A 19,818-nucleotide genomic window follows, 5' to 3' on the forward strand; every position below is an offset into this window, starting at 1 on the left:
GCGAGATCAAGTTGTCAGACATTAACTTCGTGTCTCTCATGTCCATATGGTTGATCAACTTGCAAATTCACTCATAAAGCCTCTAGCCCGCAAACTATTTTTGTTGCATCGGTCCAATATTAGTATCCTTGATAGGAGCTCGATCTTGCGAGGGCATGATAACAGAGTGATTTCCTCTAATAACAAAGAGATTTCCTCATGTTCCTCAACTGCACGAGGAAATCTCACTGCTCAGTTAAGGAAATCCTCTCTTTCATCATGTATAAATAGACACCATATGATAACAATTGAAACAAGCTTTTCTTTGCCTTTGCGATTTCATTCTTCATTCTATCATATACCATCTCCCACAAGTTTCTGCCACAAGCTAACGAGCTACCCTAGAGGGGAAAATTCGGGAATGACTAGAGCCATGCAATGTAAATAGATCATATCTAATACATAGATAGATTTGATATTCTCATATGGTCTAGGATATTTAGATTTTAAAATAAGTTGACTAATTAGTAAGAATAAATTGTAACATGAAGAACTTTAATGTGAATATTGAAATCTAATATACTATGTCAAGGATATATCAAGGATAGATCGTAAGTACCCGCTAATGTTATAATCAATACCTTTATTAATATAGGGGGTGAGTGATGGTGATGAAGTCAAAGAGCTTAGGAAAGAAGTGATAGCAATAAAGATGCTAACATATCTACCCAATCATTGACTTGACTAACTTTCAATTAGTTTGAAAAATAATTTAATAAATCTAAATAAGTAAATATAAAATACTAAAATAACTAGGTAAAAAAAATCAATAGAGGTTAGAAGACTCACTTTCGGTGGAAGGGCAAAAATCAAAGTATGCTAAGAGCTAGTTTTAAATAAGATATAATCAAGAGGTTAGATAAATTCTACTCCCGAAGTTAATACATTTCTCAAGCATTCATGGAACGAAATATTTCTCTCATAGCACTTAACACAACTGAAAAAGATTTAATGCTTTTAGCCTTGGATGGTAAAATGGTGGTCAAGCAAATGGTGTGAGAAAAACAGTAGCACGTAGGGTGGTGGTTATCGATGGGACTACGTTGATGGTGATCGATGATCGATGTGATTGCTCCTTTGGGTGATGATGCTGCTACGATGATTGAAGATAAAGGAGAAGAGTGATGGGGAGGAGGGAAAGAATAGATTGGGTAGTACCTATCATCCTTAAGGATTCTCATTTCACTTAGGTTACTCATCTAAGATTTTTTATGGCTACATATACTCAATTCTTCATTCATTTATTCATTAACTTCAAAATGTGGAGGGTTTATAATGCTTTTATAAGAATAGATGATCGTTGTATGAGTGTACTAAAGATGTATAGGATGGAGACAAATGTTAAGAGAGGATAGAAGATAGGAATTAATGAAGAAGCTATCTTTGCATTGACATGTTCTCTCCCTATTTATACAGGTTAAGAGAGAGGATTTCCCTCAACAGAGTAGAGAGATTTCCTCATACAGTTAGGAAAATCTTATCTTGTATCATGCCCCCGCAAGATGGTGCTCCTATCAAGGATACCAATCTTGAATCGATGCAATGCAAAAAGTTTATGAGCAAGAGGCTTCGTGAGTGAGTCAACTAATTGATCAACCGTATGAACATAAGAAAATTGAAGTTGATGGTGGACAACTTGATCTCGCACAAAGTAGAAGTCGATAGCAATATGTTTCATGCGGGAGTGGAACATTGGATTAGCGCATAGATAGGTAGCTTCGACATTATCACAATAGATTGTAGGAGTGGAATTGATATTGAGTTCCTTAAGCAGATTTATGACTCAATTGAGTTCTGTAGTGATAGTAGCGATGATATGGTATTCAGCTTCAGTTATAGACTGTGCGACTATCTTTTGTTTCTTAGAATTCCAACTGATTGGATTAGCACCAAAGAAGATAATATACCCTGATGTGGATGTTCTATCATCAAAGTTGCATGTTTAATCAGCATCGACAAAGGCATGGAGATGAAGTAGAGAGTGTTTACGAAGAAAGAGACCATGATTGAGGGTCCCTTTAAGATATCGCAGAATTCGTTTAACCGCAGACTAGTGCATAGTAAACAACCTTTGCATAAACTGTGATAATTTGTTGACTGCAAATGAGATGTTTAGATAGGTGAAAGCTAAGTACTATAAAGAGCCAACGACTTGTCGATATTGAGTGGGTTCCGTAGCATGACTTCCATCAGATAATTTGAGAGATTCACTAGCAGAGAGGGGAGTTGTAACTGCATTTGCATCCTGCATGTTTGTCTTTGATAATAAATCTTGAATGTACTTTCTTTGTAATAAAAAGAGACATGAAGATGTGTATATTGTTTCTACGCCCAGAAATTAGTTGAAGGTTCCTAGATCTTTAAACAATAATTGATCTGCCAATTATTTGATGAATGCTTAGATTTCTATGGAATTATTACCTATGACAATAATGTCATCCACATATACCAGAATATATATTGTGCCTCCATGGTGTTGTCATAGAAATAATGAGATCATATTTGGAGTTCATAAAGCCAACTGAAGTAAAAAAAAGAGCTAAGTTCAGTGTACCAAGGTGGGAGAGACAGATCCGGAAGGTCGAGAAGTGGCCGCAGAACTGCGACGATGTACGCTGGCCTGGAAGCAATCGTAGGGCTGCGTCAAGGCGGAGAGGGTTCTTAGCATCGGCTTTGCTTCTGCAGGAAGGGACAAAGGAAAGGCGATAGTAAAGAATGCCGCCGGGACGAGTCATTGTAGTTCGTCTCGATGATGATGCATTTGAGGTGGAATCCGGCGGGGAAGCAGGTCCACCGGCGAAGCTGGTCCACTTCGAGATGTTAGAAGCCGACCTTCACGGCGATATGCTCAGGACCACCTTCATGGAGATAAGCGATAGTAATCAGAAATGGGCTTGAAGTCCGTTTATCGATTTCGAGATAGTCGACCGATGCGCGAGAAGAGAAGACTTGATGTTGCCGAGGAGGAAATCAAGAAAGGCTCGGATACCATGTTAAAAGAGGATAGAAGACAGGAATTACTAAAGAAGCTATCTTCGCATTGACATGTTCTCTCCCTATTTATACAGGTTAAGAGGGAGGATTTCCCTCAACAGAGTGAGAGATTTCCTCATACAGTTAGGAAAATCTTATCTGCTATCATGCCCCCGCAAGATGGTGCTCTTATCAAGGATACCAATCTTAGATCGATGCAATGCAAAAAGTTTATGAGCAAAAGGCTTCATGACTGAGTCAGCTAATTGATCAACCGTATGTACATGAGAAAAACGAAGTTGACGGTGGATAACTTGATCTCGCACAAAGTGGAAGTCGATAGCAATATGTTTCATGTGAGAGTAGAACACTTGATTAGCGCATAGATAGGTAACTTCGACATTATCACAATAGATTGTAGGAGTGGAATTGGTGTTGAGTTCCTTGAGCAGATTTGTGACCCAATTGAGTTTTGTAGTGACAATGGCGATGACATGGTATTCAGCTTCAGTTGTAGACCATGCGACTGTCTTTTGCTTCTTAGAACTCCAACTGATTGGATTAGCGCCAAAGAATATAATATACCCTGATGTGGATGTTCTATCATCAAAGTTGCCTGCCCAATCAGCATCGGCAAAGGCATGAAGATGAAGTGGAGAGTGTTTACGAAGAAAGAGACCATGATTGAGGGTCCCTTTAAGATATCGCAGGATTCATTTGATCGTAAACCAGTGCATAGTAGACGACTTTTGCATAAACTGTGATAATTTGTTGATTGCAAATGAGATGTCTGGACAGGTGAAAGCTAAGTACTGTAAAGAGCCAACGACTTGTCAATATTGAGTGGGCTCCGTAGCATGACTTCCATTAGATAATTTGAGAGATCCATTAGCAGAGAGGGGAGTTATAACTACATTTGCATCCTGCATATTTGTCTTTGATAATAAATCTTAAATGTACTTTCTTTGTGATAAAAAGAGATATGAAGATGTATATATTGCTTATACGCCCAAAAAGTAGTTCAAGGTTCCTAGATCTTTAAACAAGAATTGATCTGCTAATTATTTGATGAATGCTTGGTTTTTTATGGAATTATTACCTGTGACAATAATGTTATCCACATATATCAGAATATATATTGTGCCTCTATGGTGTTGTCATAGAAATAATGAGGTATTATATTTGGAGTTCATAAAGCCAACTAAAGTAAAAAAAGAGCTAAGTTCAGTGTACCAAGGCGAGAGAGGCAGATCCGGAAGGCCAGGAAGTGACCGCAGAGCTACGACGGTGTACGTTGGCTTGGAAGCGGTCACGGGGCTACGTCGAGGCAGAGAGGATTCTTGGCGTTGGCTCTGCTTCTGTAGGAAGGGACAGAGGAAAGGTGATAGTAAAGAATGCCGTCGGAACGAGTCGCTGTAGTTCGACCCGATGACGATGTAGTTGAGGTGGAGTCTGGTGGGTAAGCGAGTCCGGCGGGGAAGATGGTCCACTTCGAGATGTTAGAAGTAGACCTTCATGGCGATATGCTCGGGACCACCTTCAAGGAGATGAGCGACAACAGTCGGAAATGGGCTTGAAGTCCGTCTATCAATTTCGAGATAATCGACTGATGCGCAAGAAGAGAAAACTTGATGTTACCGAGGAGGAAATCAAGAAAGGCTCTGATACCATGTTAAGAGAGGATAGAAGATAGGAATTACTAAAGAAGCTATCTTTGCATTGACATGTTCTCTACCTATTTATACAGGTTAAGAGAGAGGATTTCCCTTAACATAATAAAAAGATTTCCTCATATAGTTAGGAAAATCTTATCTACTATCAACAAGTATTCATCTAAAACCTTTAGATGAATGTCATATACATTCTTGAGTAAGGGTGATCGGTAGGGATTCATAGGAGTGGTTTTGAATCCAAAACCTTATTTAGGGTTCTAACTCCCCTTTTATTTCTATCTTTTTCTTCAAAAAGACCTATCAAAACAACTCTCTCTCCTCTTTTCTCCCAGATCTTGAATTGTGATAGGGTGGCTTCCCTCAAAGAAATTGTGATGCTTTTCAGGTAGGTAGGACAATATTTGAGGTAAGTGGTTTCCCTAGTGTGTTTTATTCTTTGAAAATGTTCTCCACTTGTGTTTACAGTGTTGTGGGTTTTCATCCCCTCCTATCCCACAGACCTACATTGTTAGAGATGCAAGTATATTCAACCTATCTTAGCTTTTTCGTGAATTTATATTCGATTAAAGATCGTTGAGAAGACATATATGTTGAATGATTTAGTTTTGTACAGTGTTTTTTTATTTTTTTGCTTAGTTTAAAGTGTTTTCTGAATAAGAAGGGGAACTTAGTAAAGTTTTAAAAAACTATAAAGGATAAATCATTCATTAATTTCTTAAGTCTCGTGGTTATAGTAATTATGATTTATATCTCTTGGTGATACTTTAATGTGCTTGTCGGGTAATTTGTTATAAGCTGTCTCATGTTTAATTTAGGTTTTAGCTTAGTGAATGAATCAAGACTCTCTATTGACGTGATGGAGAAGTGGTCATTTTGTACGTTAGCAATACTCATGTTCTTATTAGTTAAAGCATCTGTTGTTCGTGATACTTGCAGTTATTAGTAATTATGATTGACTTATAATTATGTTATAAGTTTTATCTCTCGAATCAATATTATTTAATGTGCTCGTTAGTATTCTGTTTTATACATCCATGCACGTTCTTCCACACCCTCAACACAAAAATACGTATCATCCACTAATTCAACGAGATACCTCAATCATGGTGGTGTGGCACCGGTAGCATCTTCCTTCTGATCCTCCCATTCTTTCAGCTTATCTCGTCCACGTAGATCATGTCACGAAGAACACGACAATAATAGACATCGGAAGCAATCACCGGCGTTGGATGGGAAGAAGACACCATCATGACGTTATCGCTGTGACGCAAGTCCCAAATATCGCATCTCCTTCCTTCTCTATAAAGCCAACCCTCTCACGACTCTGAATCGATCATATGTGCACCACCGAAGACGATAAGATGAGGACAGTCGTCAAGAGTCGTGCTTCTCTCCTCCTCACACTCGTCATCGTCGTCTTCCTCGTCACAGGTCAGCTGCTGCATGCCGTGAGTTAAAGCTTGTTTACGCCTCTGAGAACTATCTACTCTCGATCTGCATCGAGCTCTAATGATCCTATGCATGTCTTTTGTGCATTGTTTGAACTGGTAGTAGCGAGAGGGGAGACGACCCCTGTGAAGGAAGCGTACGGTGCCGTGGCTCCCCATGGGCGGGCATGCTCGGGTCAGTACTACCGCTGCAGGCCGCCTTCGACCCCTTGATAGGCTACTTCGGCAGTATTGAGGACGTGTAGTTCCTTTGACGCGCAAAATATATGCAGGAGGCAGATACGTACAATAAGACTGTCTGTATGGATGGTTGTGCATGTTTGTAGTGCGTGTGTTTCAGAACCCTGTTGTGCTTTTATACTTTGCAGGATCTGTTGTGAAAGGTCATATAAATAAATATATAAATATATTTATATTTATTTACGGATTTTATTTATATTTATTTACGGATTTTGCCTCCATCAGTTTGCCTCATAACATGAGAAGTGTACATGTATTATTGTTACTTGAGAAGAAACCAAGGTTTTGTAATTTCTTCTCATATATATATATATATATATATATATATATATATATATATATATATATATATATATATATATATATATATATATTGAGGAGGAGTTCTCCTCACCGCGAAAAAAAAGGGGAAAGGCAACATCGCCTTGGTTTCCCTGCATGAAAAAAGAAAAAAAAAAAGCATAGCTTCACTCGGTTTCTTCTGTTAGCAAGGAGAAATCGCTTCTCCCTACAACGTCATTGAGGCTTCATCGCTGCATTGGATCTCTAAGTTTTCTTTTTTCTTCTCCCTCTTCTTTCTTCTCTGTCATTAACCTCTTTCTTCTCCTTCACTGATTGATTTAGGAACGAAAACAGTCATAATCGATGCTACCACCCGGTAGCGGACGGTTTGTATACCGATCTACTGATGAACCAACATGTACCACCCATACCATTCGAAATTAAAATCCTTGGTGCTAATTATAATTATATGCACATAATTTAACTAAACATTTTTTTATAAGAGATGAATGATGATAAAATTTATTATTATTGCTGTAGACTTGATGGCTGTGATTATGTTTTCATTTATATTGTACTTGACAAGTATTCACAGTTAACATGTTGTTGTTACACGAAACATTAATTAAATTATCTTTTGTATCATATATAGAGCAAAGAATATTATAGTTTGAAGTTGTACTGAAGCTCCACATAATTAGTCAGTTGCCGTCAGAAAAAGAAAATTGAGAAGATAATTTTTCTTTGCATTTTGCCCTGATAATTAAAAAAAAAGATTACTCTTTGACATTATTAACTATTAATTAATGGTATGTTTACATAAATGACCCTCATAAATAGTCGACTTCTATTTTAGAGCCTCTCTCCCAAGATGGTCGACTTCTATCACGAGCTCATAGGTTGTCTTCTGATGGATATCATCATGCATTGTTCTTGACTGGAAGATCCATGATACATTCATTACCATCATGATCAGGACAAAAAGAGTGATCAACTTAATATATTTTTTAGAAAAATAAATTTATTATTTCAAAGATCTAAAATAACACATCCCTGATCTTCATAGTTCATTGTTCTTTCCAACAAAAACGACGATCTGTTGTTTCTTATCCAATTAGCCAATCAGTTGGCGTGCTTATTACCCTTTCTGTATATGTACACACCAAGCTATATTCGGTGAATTACTGCAACAAATGCTTTAATGATGATTCTTGATACTCCTCCTGATCATTACTACTGCATATTATCTCTAGTGATATTAAGTAATTAATGTTCATGATCAATTCTGCATCTGCTTCAAGTGTTGGGCTGATGGCCCATATTCAGCCCATGTGGGCTTTATCAGCCCACAGCCCACACCCCCTCTTAACCTAACCCTAATTAAGATTAGGGGGGTGTGGTGGCTGCGTTTTAGAGGCAGATTAAAGCTATAAAAAGGCTGCAACGAGGCAGATCTTGGGAGCCACGAGATTCCAAAGAGAAGAAGGAGAACAAGGCAGAAAAGGAAGAGAAAGAAAGGGAAGAAGACAAGGACAACGCAGAGAGACTGTTCTCAATCATCTAGCAGTGTTCTCATCTCAGGTTAGATCAAATCTACAGTAGGCTCTTGCTGTGATTACTTGGGAGGTTTTAGATATTGTGGGCAGTGACGTGATCCTTGTATCCCAGTTATTCTCTTATGGTTGTTGCTAGGGTTTTGGGCAAGAGATTGAGATTTGTACATTCATTATTCTCATAGTGGATTATCTCTAGTTTGCCCCGTGGTTTTTACCCTTCACATTGAAGGGGTTTTCCACGTATATCTTGGTGTTCTGTTTGATTGTGTTTCCATTTTATTCCGCTGCGTATTTTGGTCTTCTAGTATTTGTTCCTATACAAAGGTTATTCATGTTTATATCCCCATCAACTGGTATCAGAGCAGGGTTTTGGTGATTTAATTTTTTGTATTTGAACATGGAGACCAGTAATATTTCTCGCATGATTAGTTTGAATGGAAATAATTGGATGATATGGAAACCAAGAATGGAAGATCTCTTGTATTGCAAAGATTTGTATGGACCTTTGCAAGGGGATAGTGCAAAACCTACAACTATGACAGATGATGAGTGGAAGAGGTTAGATCGAAAAACAATTGGGTTTATTAGACAGTGGCTTGATGATAGTGTCTTTCACCATGTTTCTACTGAAATTTCTGCATATTCTCTTTGGAAAAAATTGGAAAGTCTCTATGAAAGAAAAACAGTTGGCAACAAAGCTTTTTTGATCAGAAAACTTGTGAACCTAAAATATAGAGAGGGTGCTTCTATTGCTGAGCATTTGAATAAAATGCAGAGTATTACTAACCAGTTATTCTCTATGAAAATGTCTCTTGATGATGAGTTGCAGGCATTGTTACTTCTCAGTTCATTACCAGAAAGTTGGGAGACACTGGTGGTTTCCCTCAGTAATTCTGCACCAGATGGTATTGTCACTATGAGTCAAGTAACAAGCAGTTTGTTGAATGAGGAGTTGAGAAGAAAGAGTTCAGCAACATCTCAGAATGATTCACAGGCACTTATCTCAGAGAACAGAGGAAGGTCAAAGTCTAGAAGCAGTTCACGTATGGGTAGGAGCAAGTCAAGATCAAGAAAAGATATTGTTTGCTATAACTGTAGTGAGAAAGGACATTACAAGAACCAATGTAAGCAACCTAAGAAGAACAAGAAAAAGGGAAAAGAAGTGGAGTCTACAGAGTCAAAGGATAATACTACAGCTACAGTGCAGGGTGGTGATTATTTGATTTTGTCTCCTTCTGATGATATTTTTTCTTGTGTGTGTTAGGATCTTGAGTGGGTGATTGACACAGGTGCTTCTTATCATGCTACACCTCGGAGAGAGTTTTTTGCTACATACAGGTCTGGAAACTTTGGTGTTGTCAAGATGGGCAACTATGGCACAGCAGACATCATTGGCATGGGTGATATCCATTTAAAGACCAACCTTGGCTGCAAGTTGGTACTTAAGGATGTGAGGCATGTGGTTGACTTGAGGCTGAATTTAATTTCAGTTGGAAGACTAGATGATGAAGAGTATGAAAGCAGATTTCACAGAGGGCAATGGAAGCTCAGTAAGGGTTCTCTTGTTATAGCTAGTGGAAAGAAATGTCATACTTTGTACAGGTTGCAGGCTAAAGCTTATGGTGAGCAGTTAAATGCTACAGAGAAAGACTTCAGTATGGAGTTGTGGCATAGGCGATTGGGACACATGAGCGAGAAGGGGCTGCAAGCTCTTTCCAAGAGAGAGGTATTACCAGATCTCAGAGGTATACATTTGAACCCTTGTATTGATTGTTTGGCTGGTAAACAACATAGAGTTTCATTTGCTAGTGCTGCTTTGTCTAGAAAAATGCATGCCTTAGACCGTGTTTATACAGATGTATGTGGTCCTTTGAGGACAAAAACTCCTGGTGGATCTGTTGATGTTGTTGGTATAAGTGGTGCACTTTATTTTGTCACTTTTATAGATGATTTTTCCAGGAAAGTTTGAGCTTATGCTTTGAAGACCAAAGATCAGGTTATTAATGTCTTCAAAGAGTTTCATGCCAGGGTTGAACAGGAGACAAAAAGGAAATTGAAATGCATAAGATCAGATAATGGTGGTGAGTATACAGGATTGTTTAATGACTATTACAGGTCACATGGAATCCAACATGAGATGACAGTTCCTGGTACACCTCAGCATAATGCAATTGCAGAGAGGATGAACCGCACCATCATGGAAAAGATCAGATGTATGCTTTCACAGGCCTGTTAGGATCGAGAGCACTAAGAGGGGGGGGTGAATTAGTGCAGCGGAAATCTTACAGCGATTAAAAACGAAAGCTGTGTTTGTTCGATAAAAACTATTATGATGCAAAAGCCGATTCACAGTTTGTATCTAAGTGCAGTTTGCGCAGTTTGCGTCTAAATGTAGTTTTGCGTATAAATGCAGATTGCGTCTAAGCGCAGTTTGCATCTAGGCGCAGTTTGCGTCTAAGCGCAGATTGCGTCTAAGCGCAGTTTGCGTCTAAGCACAGTTTGCGTCTAAACACAGTTTGCGTCTAAGCGCAGTTTGCGTCTAAACACAGTTTGCGTCTAGGCGCAGTTTACGTCTAAACGCAGTTTGCGTCTAAACGCAGTTGGCGTCTAAGCGCAGTTTGCGTCTAAGCGCAGTTTACGTCTAAACGCAGTTTGCGTCTAAACACAGTTTACATCTAAACGCAGTTTACGTCTAAACGCAGGTTGTGTCTAAACGCAGTTGGCGTCTAAGTGCAGATGACAGTTTGCAGTTATAAATGGAATCAAGACGTAAATGTAAACTGCACAGAAACTCGTTCGTAAAAGCGCAGAAGACAGTTTGCAGTTATAAATGGAATCAAGACGTAAACGTAAACTGCACAGAAACTCGTTCGTAAAAGCGCAGAGAGCAGTAGCTATGTAGGAGGTTTGCAGTAATGATAAAGTGCTCAAAATAAACGCAAACCAGAGATTTAGAGTGGTTCGGTCAGTCTTGACCTACTCCACTTTTGGCTTCCTCCACCGGCGAGGTCACCGACGTCAACTAGGAGCCTTCCTTCAATAGGCGAAGGCCAACTACCCTCTTACAGATTCACTCCTTTTGACGGGCTCAGAAGACAACCCTTACAAATGTTTTCTCTCCTCTCTTTACAACTCAAACTTGAAGAACAGAAGGAGGAAAACTAGCAGTTTTGAGCTCTAAGAACCACTGAAAAGATCAAGATTTCGGCTTTAGTTCTTGCTGTCTCAGTGCTGAATGGGTGGGGTATTTATAGGCCCCAACCCAATTCAAATTTGGAGCTCAAAACGATCAAATCCCGGAATTCCGGGATCAGGCGGTTGCACCTCCTGACTGGAGAGGTTGCACCGCCTGGCAGAGCTCGAAGACCGAGCTCAGGCGGTGCCACCTCTCTGCCAGGGAGGTTGCACCGCCCAGTCTTGCTCGAAGACTGAGCTCAGGCGGTGCCACCTCTCTGTCAGGGAGGTTGCACCGCCCAGTCTTGCTCGAAGACTGAGTTCAGGCGGTGCCACCTCCCGGCTGGAGAGGTTGCACCGCCCAGTCTCGCTGGGAGGCTTAGCCCAGGCGGTGCCACCTCCTGGCCTAGGCGGTTGCACCTCTTGGCACTATTCCAGATCACTGGTTGGGCTCCAAACTTGGCCCAAACCAGTCCGAATTCGGGCCCAATTGGCCCAAGATTAAGTTAATGGGATCATCTCCCATTTTCCAACTTAATCAACGTGCTAACTACGATTAGATCTAAGACAATTTCTGCAGCTTTGCTTCGGTGCGTCAATCGCTTCTTCCGGCGAGTTTCCGGCGAACTTCCGTCGATCATCCGATGAACCCTCGGTGATGCTCCTGCGGACTTCCGGCAAACTCCTGGACTTTGTGACGATCCACTTGGCAAGTTCCGACGAGCTTCGCTTGGCAAGCTTCTGGACTTCTCGGATCTGTTCTCGCAGAACCTCTGACGACCGTCCGAACTTCCGTCGAACTCTCGAACTCCCAATGTGATCATGAACTTGACTCCGGCGCAACTCCCGCTGCTTGTCTAACTTTCATCGTAGTTAATCCTGCACACACAAAAATATAAACTTCGATCGAGACAATTAATCCTAAGCAATTAACCAAGTTGTCCGGCATGTCATTGGTCCCTCGACGCTTCGTCCGATTCTTCGGCGCATCGTCCTTTCCTGCAGCCTATTGCCCAATCGGCCAGTTGACTCCGCAACTCCGATATCCTTGGCACAATACCCGCTCTTCTTGGCCCGATACCCGAGTCCACGACCCGAAGCCTTCTGTCGATACGTCGACCGATCCACCGGCCCGACGTCCAATCTTCTGACATGTTCCTCCGGCACAACATGATGTTCCTGCTTTAATTGTCTCATCCTGATCGAAGCACCCTGCGTCACTCAAAACGTAGATTAAATCATAAACATATCTCAAGGAGTTTCATCATCAAAATACGAGATTCAACAATCTCCCCCTTTTTGATGATGACAACTACTTGATGACGGAGTTAGGAGTTAACCTTAACTCCCAGAGTTTAAACAAACTCCCCCTATCAATATGCCATATTGATAGAACCTTGAATTCAAACTGAATTCAAGTCATTACAATATTCATCATGAATACTTGCAACATGTCAACATGAACATATGCATAAACTTATGCATCACATGTCATGTCATCAACATACTTCTCCCCCTTTGTCATCAACAAAAAGGAGAAGTATCACAATCAAGTGTTTGTGATATTGGTTCAACTCATTGCATGAAAAACATATTATCAAGTTTTATCATCATGCAGTTTTGAAGCCAGAAAATTTAGCAAATGTTACATCATGCTTAGAATATTCAGGCTATCAAGTTTTAGATATGCAAGTTTTACAGCATACAAGATAGCACTTTTAGAACATGCAAGCTAGCAATTTAGAGATGTTCAAGAAAGCAACTCTTGCTTCTTGAGATATGCAAATTTGTCAAGTTTTGCTAGATGTGCAAGTTAGCATTTTTGCCTCTTGAGATAGGCAAGATAGCACTTTTGTAATTTTTTTGTTTGGCAAGCTTGTGATGTTCAAGATAACAAGCTCTTTCTTCTCTTTTGAGAAGTGTCATTTTTGCTTTCTTTGCAAAGTGCAAGCTAGCAAAATGCCAAACTAGCAAGAGATGATGTTTTACATGAGGCAAGCAAACAATTTGGCAAGTGTTACATTTGCATCTTCTCTTTAGATGTGCAAGAAAATAAACAAGTTTTTACATTTTCTTGACATTTCAAGCTAGCAATTATCGGTGAAGTTCAAGATAGCAATTTCTTCTCCTTTATAATTTTTGCCTTTTTCTTGAATTGTGCTAGCAATCTATCTCCCCCATTGTCATTGTCAAAAAGAAGGGAAAAACCCTTTACATCAATTTCTAAATCATGACAAAGGTAAGTAATCATTCTTATTTGTGCATCATTATAGTTTCAATGCACAAATTCATTATCATTACATTTCTTTTTTTTTTTTTTTTGATACCGAAAAATCAATCATCATCATGAGCATATCAAACATGATATTCAAGCATTCATGATATATCATTTTGGCAACATGATCATAGATATTTAAACGATGGTATCTAAATGTCAGAATTCATTACATCCTTATTATGCATGATCATTAACTCCTCATTTGTATTTCATGTATTATTTCATTTCATCTCATAAGAAATATCAAGAAGAGTTATTGGATGATGAGATAAATATTTTATGAATACACGGAATTGTATAAAAATCATATCATAAGTGTTTCATGTATTCATATTATCACATGAAGCATATTATCATTTTTGAGATTCATAACATGAATAACGTTATTACTATTTCATCAAAATCAATTTCGAGATTCACACAATATCATGAAATCATTAATCTCGATAAGATGGGAAAAGCATTTTCTTTTTAAGTGATTCTTTTAACACATCATAAAAAACTCATTCATAATTCAAGTGATTTACAAGATATTATAAATGAATTTATCACTTGTATTTCATCAAAATAGAGAACTCTAGAGATAGAAAATGATTGAAGCATTTAACATGATTGAAGCATGTTTCATATTTAAAGTGTATCTTATGTCGTAAATACGAATCAAGCATTTGACAAATCTGAAATCATTCTCAAAATTACATTCAATAAATTCATGTATGACAAGCATAGATTTATTGAAAGATCAATAAGATAGAGGATTACATTTCAAGTGTTCATCAATTGTAGCATTTCATCATATGGTAAGATATCAATGCGTAAAATTACGATACAAGTTCTTGATATCTTAACGCATGATGCAAACATGGCATAATGCAAATTTGGCAATCATAGCATCAATTCATATATCTCTTGATGATGCAAGCATGGGATAATCATAGCATAGTGTTTATAGCATCAATTCATATATTTCTCCCCTTTTTTAAGTGTTTCATCTTAAGTGATCGATTTCATGTTAGCATGCCTTTTCATTTATGTCAAATGAAAACATGCATCAACGTTTAGGATCGTAAAATAAATTTCATCATAAAACCATCAATCACAAAAATCATCATGTATAACTTTAAAATCTCATGCATAAAATCGTCAAATCATAGTATCAAAACTTTAATATTTTCATTGCAACATTAAGCAAGGTTTCATTGAACTTAATTTTGAATGATTCTTATAAATGCCTAAAACTTCTTTAGCTTTAATTTATATGATTGACTTTATAATAGCATGCTCAAATCTTTATTCTTATGTCAAAACCATACATCATCTCTAACAATCAAGGACAATGAAAAATATCAAAAGCCATGTATCGTCATTGAAAAGCAATATGAAAATCATCAAAATATACATTCTTGCTTTTCAAGCACATAAATAAGATTAATCTCACAAGGTGTACAATCATTAGATTTCTATCTTGCATTAACATAAGACATGCAGTTTTCATTATCATTTTCAAAATTACAAGCATGATCATATTTTTGCATTTTCATTATTAAATTATTAAAAATATAATTTTCAAGAAAATTTAAAGAAAAAGAAAAATGCATCATGAAAAGCATCATGTAATTTCGAAGTAAATTAAAGGCATTTTGATTACCTCAGCGTCGAAAGGCGTAAAGGCGTAGTTTGCCACCTCGCCTTTGTTGATTTTCTCCTCGTCTTCGGAGGAGCTCGATTCATCCCAATTTTTATTCTTCTTCTTGCGTTCAAAGCAAGTAGTTCCATTCTTTTTACTTTTTAATTTTTGTTTCATTTGTAGTTTAAGTTCACCATCACTTGAGCTTATGCTCGAGTGGTCTTCAAATGTTCTATGTCCCAAATCCTTCCTGTTCTTTGGAAGGTGGTTCTCAAGTTCTTCACGTGCATTGCACGTCATTTCATATGTGATCAATGAACCAATTAGTTCTTCAAGTGAAAATTGGTTCAAGTTTTTCGATTCTTGAATAGCAGTTACTTTTGAATCCCACGTTTTAGAAAGTGAGCGCAAAACTTTGTTAACGAGTTCAAAATCCGAAAAGCTTTTACCAAGTGATTTTAAACCATTGACGACATCCGCAAAACGGGTGTACATGTCAACAACGGTTTCGCTTGGTTTCATATGAAAAAGCTCGAAATCATGCAGTAAAATATTAACTTTCGAGTCTTTGACTCTACTAGTTCCCTCGTGCATGATTTCAAGAGCACGCCAAATATCGAAAGCCGTTTCGCACAAAGAAACCCGATTGAACTCATTTTTGTCCAAAGCGCAAAATAAGGCATTCATAGCCTTTGCGTTTAAAGAAAAATACTTCTTTTCTAAATCCGACCATTCGTTCATCGGTTTAGAGGGAAGTTGAAAACCGTTTTCAACGATATTCCATAAATCCAGATTTAGAGAAATCAAGAAAACTCTCATTCGAGATTTCCAATAAGTGTAGTCCAATCCGTTAAAGAACGGTGGACGAAAGATCGAAAAGCCCTCTTGAAGAGCCATTTCTCTCGGGTGTAAATCCGAAATGAGAAATACCCCGCTCTGATACCAATTGTTAGGATCGAGAGCACTAAGAGAGGGGGGGGGGGGGGTGAATTAGTGCAGCGGAAATCTTACAGCGATTAAAAACGAAAGCTGTGTTTGTTCGATAAAAACTATTATGATGCAAAAGCCGATTCACAGTTTGTATCTAAGTGCAGTTTGCGCAGTTTGCGTCTAAATGTAGTTTTGCGTCTAAATGCAGATTGCGTCTAAGCGCAGTTTGCATCTAGGCGCAGATTGCGTCTAAGCGCAGTTTGCGTCTAAGCACAGTTTGCCTCTAAACACTGTTTGCGTCTAAGCGCAGTTTGCGTCTAAACACAGTTTGCGTCTAGGCGCAGTTTACGTCTAAACGCAGTTTGCGTCTAAACGCAGTTGGCGTCTAAGCGCAGTTTGCGTCTAAGCGCAGTTTACGTCTAAACGCAGTTTGCGTCTAAACACAGTTTACGTCTAAACGCAGTTTACGTCTAAACGCAGGTTGCGTCTAAACGCAGTTGGCGTCTAAGTGCAGATGACAGTTTGCAGTTATAAATGGAATCAAGACGTAAACGTAAACTGCACAGAAACTCGTTCGTAAAAGCGCAGAAGACAGTTTGCAGTTATAAATGGACTCAAGACGTAAACGTAAACTGCACAGAAACTCGTTCGTAAAAGCGCAGAGAGCAGTAGCTATGTAGGAGGTTTGCAGTAATGATAAAGTGCTCAAAATAAACGCAAACCAGAGATTTAGAGTGGTTCGGTCAGTCTTGACCTACTCCACTTTTGGCTTCCTCCACCGGCGAGGTCACCGACGTCAACTAGGAGCCTTCCTTCAATAGGCGAAGGCCAACTACCCTCTTACAGATTCACTCCTTTTGACGGGCTTAGAAGACAACCCTTACAAATGTTTTCTCTCCTCTCTTTACAACTCAAACTTGAAGAACAGAAGGAGGAGGAAAACTAGCAGTTTTGAGCTCTAAGAACCATTGAAAAGATCAAGATTTCGGCTTTAGTTCTTGCTGTCTCAGTGCTGAATGGGTGGGGTATTTATAGGCCCCAACCCAATTCAAATTCGGAGCTCAAAACGATCAAATCCCGGAATTCCGGGATCAGGCGGTTGCACCTCCTGACTGGAGAGGTTGCACCGCCTGGCAGAGCTCGAAGACCGAGCTCAGGCGATGCCACCTCTCTGCCAGGGAGGTTGCACCGCCCAGTCTTGCTCGAAGACTGAGCTCAGGCGGTGCCACCTCTCTGTCAGGGAGGTTGCACCGCCCAGTCTTGCTCGAAGACTGAGTTCAGGCGGTGCCACCTCCCGGCTGGAGAGGTTGCACCGCCCAGTCTCGCTGGGAGGCTTAGCCCAGGCGGTGCCACCTCCTGGCCTAGGCGGTTGCACCTCCTGGAACTATTCCAGATCACTGGTTGGGCTCCTAACTTGGCCCAAACCAGTCCGAATTCGGGCCCAATTGGCCCAAGATTAAGTTAATGGGATCATCTCCTATTTTCCAACTTAATCAACGTGCTAACTACGATTAGATCTAAGACAATTTCTGCAGCTTTGCTTCGGTGCGTCAATCGCTTCTTCCGGCGAGTTTCCGGCGAACTTCCGTCGATCATCCGATGAACCCTCGGTGATGCTCCTGCGGACTTCCGGCAAACTCCTGGACTTTGCGACGATCCACTTGGCAAGTTCCGACGAGCTTCGCTTGGCAAGCTTCTGGACTTCTCGGATCTGTTCTCGTAGAACCTCTGACGACCGTCCGAACTTCCGTCGAACTCTCGAGCTCCCAATGTGATCATGAACTTGACTCCGGCGCAACTCCCGCTGCTTGTCTAACTTTCATCGTAGTTAATCCTGCACACACAAAAACAAAAACTTCGATCGAGACAATTAATCCTAAGCAATTAACCAAGTTGTCCGGCATGTCATTGGTCCCTCGACGCTTCGTCCGATTCTTCGGCGCATCATCCTTTCCTGCAGCCTATTGCCCAATCGGCCAGTTGACTCCGCAACTCCGATATCCTTGGCACAATACCCGCTCTTCTTGGCCCGATGCCCGAGTCCACGACCCGAAGCCTTCTGTCGATACGTCGACCGATCCACCGGCCCGACGTCCAATCTTCTGACATGTTCCTCCGGCACAACATGATGTTCCTGCTTTAATTGTCTCATCCTGATCGAAGCACCCTGCGTCACTCAAAACACAGATTAAATCATAAACATATCTCAAGGAGTTTCATCATCAAAATACGAGATTCAACAAGGCCAAGCTACCCAAAAGGTTTTGGGATGAGGCTTTGAGGATTGCAGTTGATGTGATCAACTTATCACCATGTACAGCCCTAGATGGTGATGTTGCAGAGCATGTATGGTCAGGGAAAGATGTTTCCTACAGGCATTTGAGAGTGTTTGGTTGTCGCGCATTTGCACATATTCCAGACAATGAGAGGTCCAAGCTGGATGGTAAGTCTAAAGAATGTATTTTTCTTGGTTACTCACATGATCAATTTGGTTACAGGCTTTGGGATCCAGAAAAGCAGAAGGTGTTCGGGAGCAGAGATGTGGTCTTCTTTGAGGATCAAACCTTTGAAGATTTGAAGAAGAAGGCACCAGCCAAGACTTCTGCAGAAGGATTAGCAGATTGTGACCCAGTTATTCCTCTAGTATATCAGGGTGATGGGGGAGATGTGCAGGAAAATCCTGATGTTCATTTACCTACAGGACATGTTGAGCAAGAAGAAGTAGGAGAGCAAGTTCCCGCAGAACCTCAGTTGAGAAGATCTTCTAGACAACGTCAACCTTCCAGAAGATACTCTACAGATGAGTATGTGATGCTTATTGATGCAGGTGAACCAGAGAGTTACCAAGAAGCAATTGAGAGTGAGCAGAAAGAGAAGTGATTAGTTGCTATGCAGGAAGAGATGGATGCTCTTCAGAAGAACCACACTTATGATTTGGTGCTGCTACCAAATGAAATGAAGGCCTTGAAGAACAAGTGGGTTTTTAGGTTGAAGACTCAAGAATATTGTTCTCAACCAAAGTACAAAGCTAGATTGGTTGTGAAAGGCTTTGGTCAAAAGAAAGGTATTGACTTTGAAGAGATATTTTCTCCTGTTGTTAAAATGTCTTCTATTCGTGTTGCTCTTGGTATTGCTGCTAGCCAGGACTTGGAGGTTGAGCAGTTAGATATAAAGACAGCTTTCCTTCATGGTGATTTGGAGGAGGAAATTTATATGGAGCAACTAGAAGGCTTCAAAGTCAAAGGTAAAGATAATTTTGTCTGCAAGTTGAAGAAGAGCTTGTATGGGCTAAAGCAAGCTCCAAGACAGTGGTACAGAAAGTTTGATTCATTTATGACAGAAAATGGATACAAAAGAATGGCTTCAGATCATTGTGTGTACATCAAATGGTTTGGTGAGGATTTTATTATTCTCTTACTTTATGTTGATGACATGCTTATTCTTGGGAAAGATATGTCTAAAATTGACAGGTTGAAGAAGGAACTGAGTGAGTCTTTTGCAATGAAGGACATGGGGCCAGCAAAGCAAATACTAGGCATGCAGATTTCCCGTGACAGGAAAAATAAGAAGATTTGGTTGTCACAGGAGAAATACATCG

General features: G+C 39.7%; 1 protein-coding gene and 1 long non-coding RNA gene across 4 annotated transcripts in view; one reads left to right on the top strand and one right to left on the bottom strand.

Moving 5' to 3' along the window:
- The window catches only part of LOC135671447 (cell division cycle 20.2, cofactor of APC complex-like), a 73,017-nt gene that overhangs the window by 35,422 nt on the left and 17,777 nt on the right, over positions 1-19,818 (bottom strand). The window lies entirely within an intron of this gene.
- Positions 5,764-6,552, top strand: LOC135671472 (uncharacterized). The gene is made up of 2 exons (XR_010512757.1): positions 5,764-6,116; positions 6,237-6,552. It is a non-coding gene; the product is annotated as an uncharacterized LOC135671472 (long non-coding RNA).

The sequence above is a fragment of the Musa acuminata genome, unplaced genomic scaffold (genome assembly GCF_036884655.1).
Source record: "Musa acuminata AAA Group cultivar baxijiao unplaced genomic scaffold, Cavendish_Baxijiao_AAA HiC_scaffold_1139, whole genome shotgun sequence".
NCBI classification, from domain to species: Eukaryota; Viridiplantae; Streptophyta; class Magnoliopsida; order Zingiberales; family Musaceae; genus Musa; species Musa acuminata.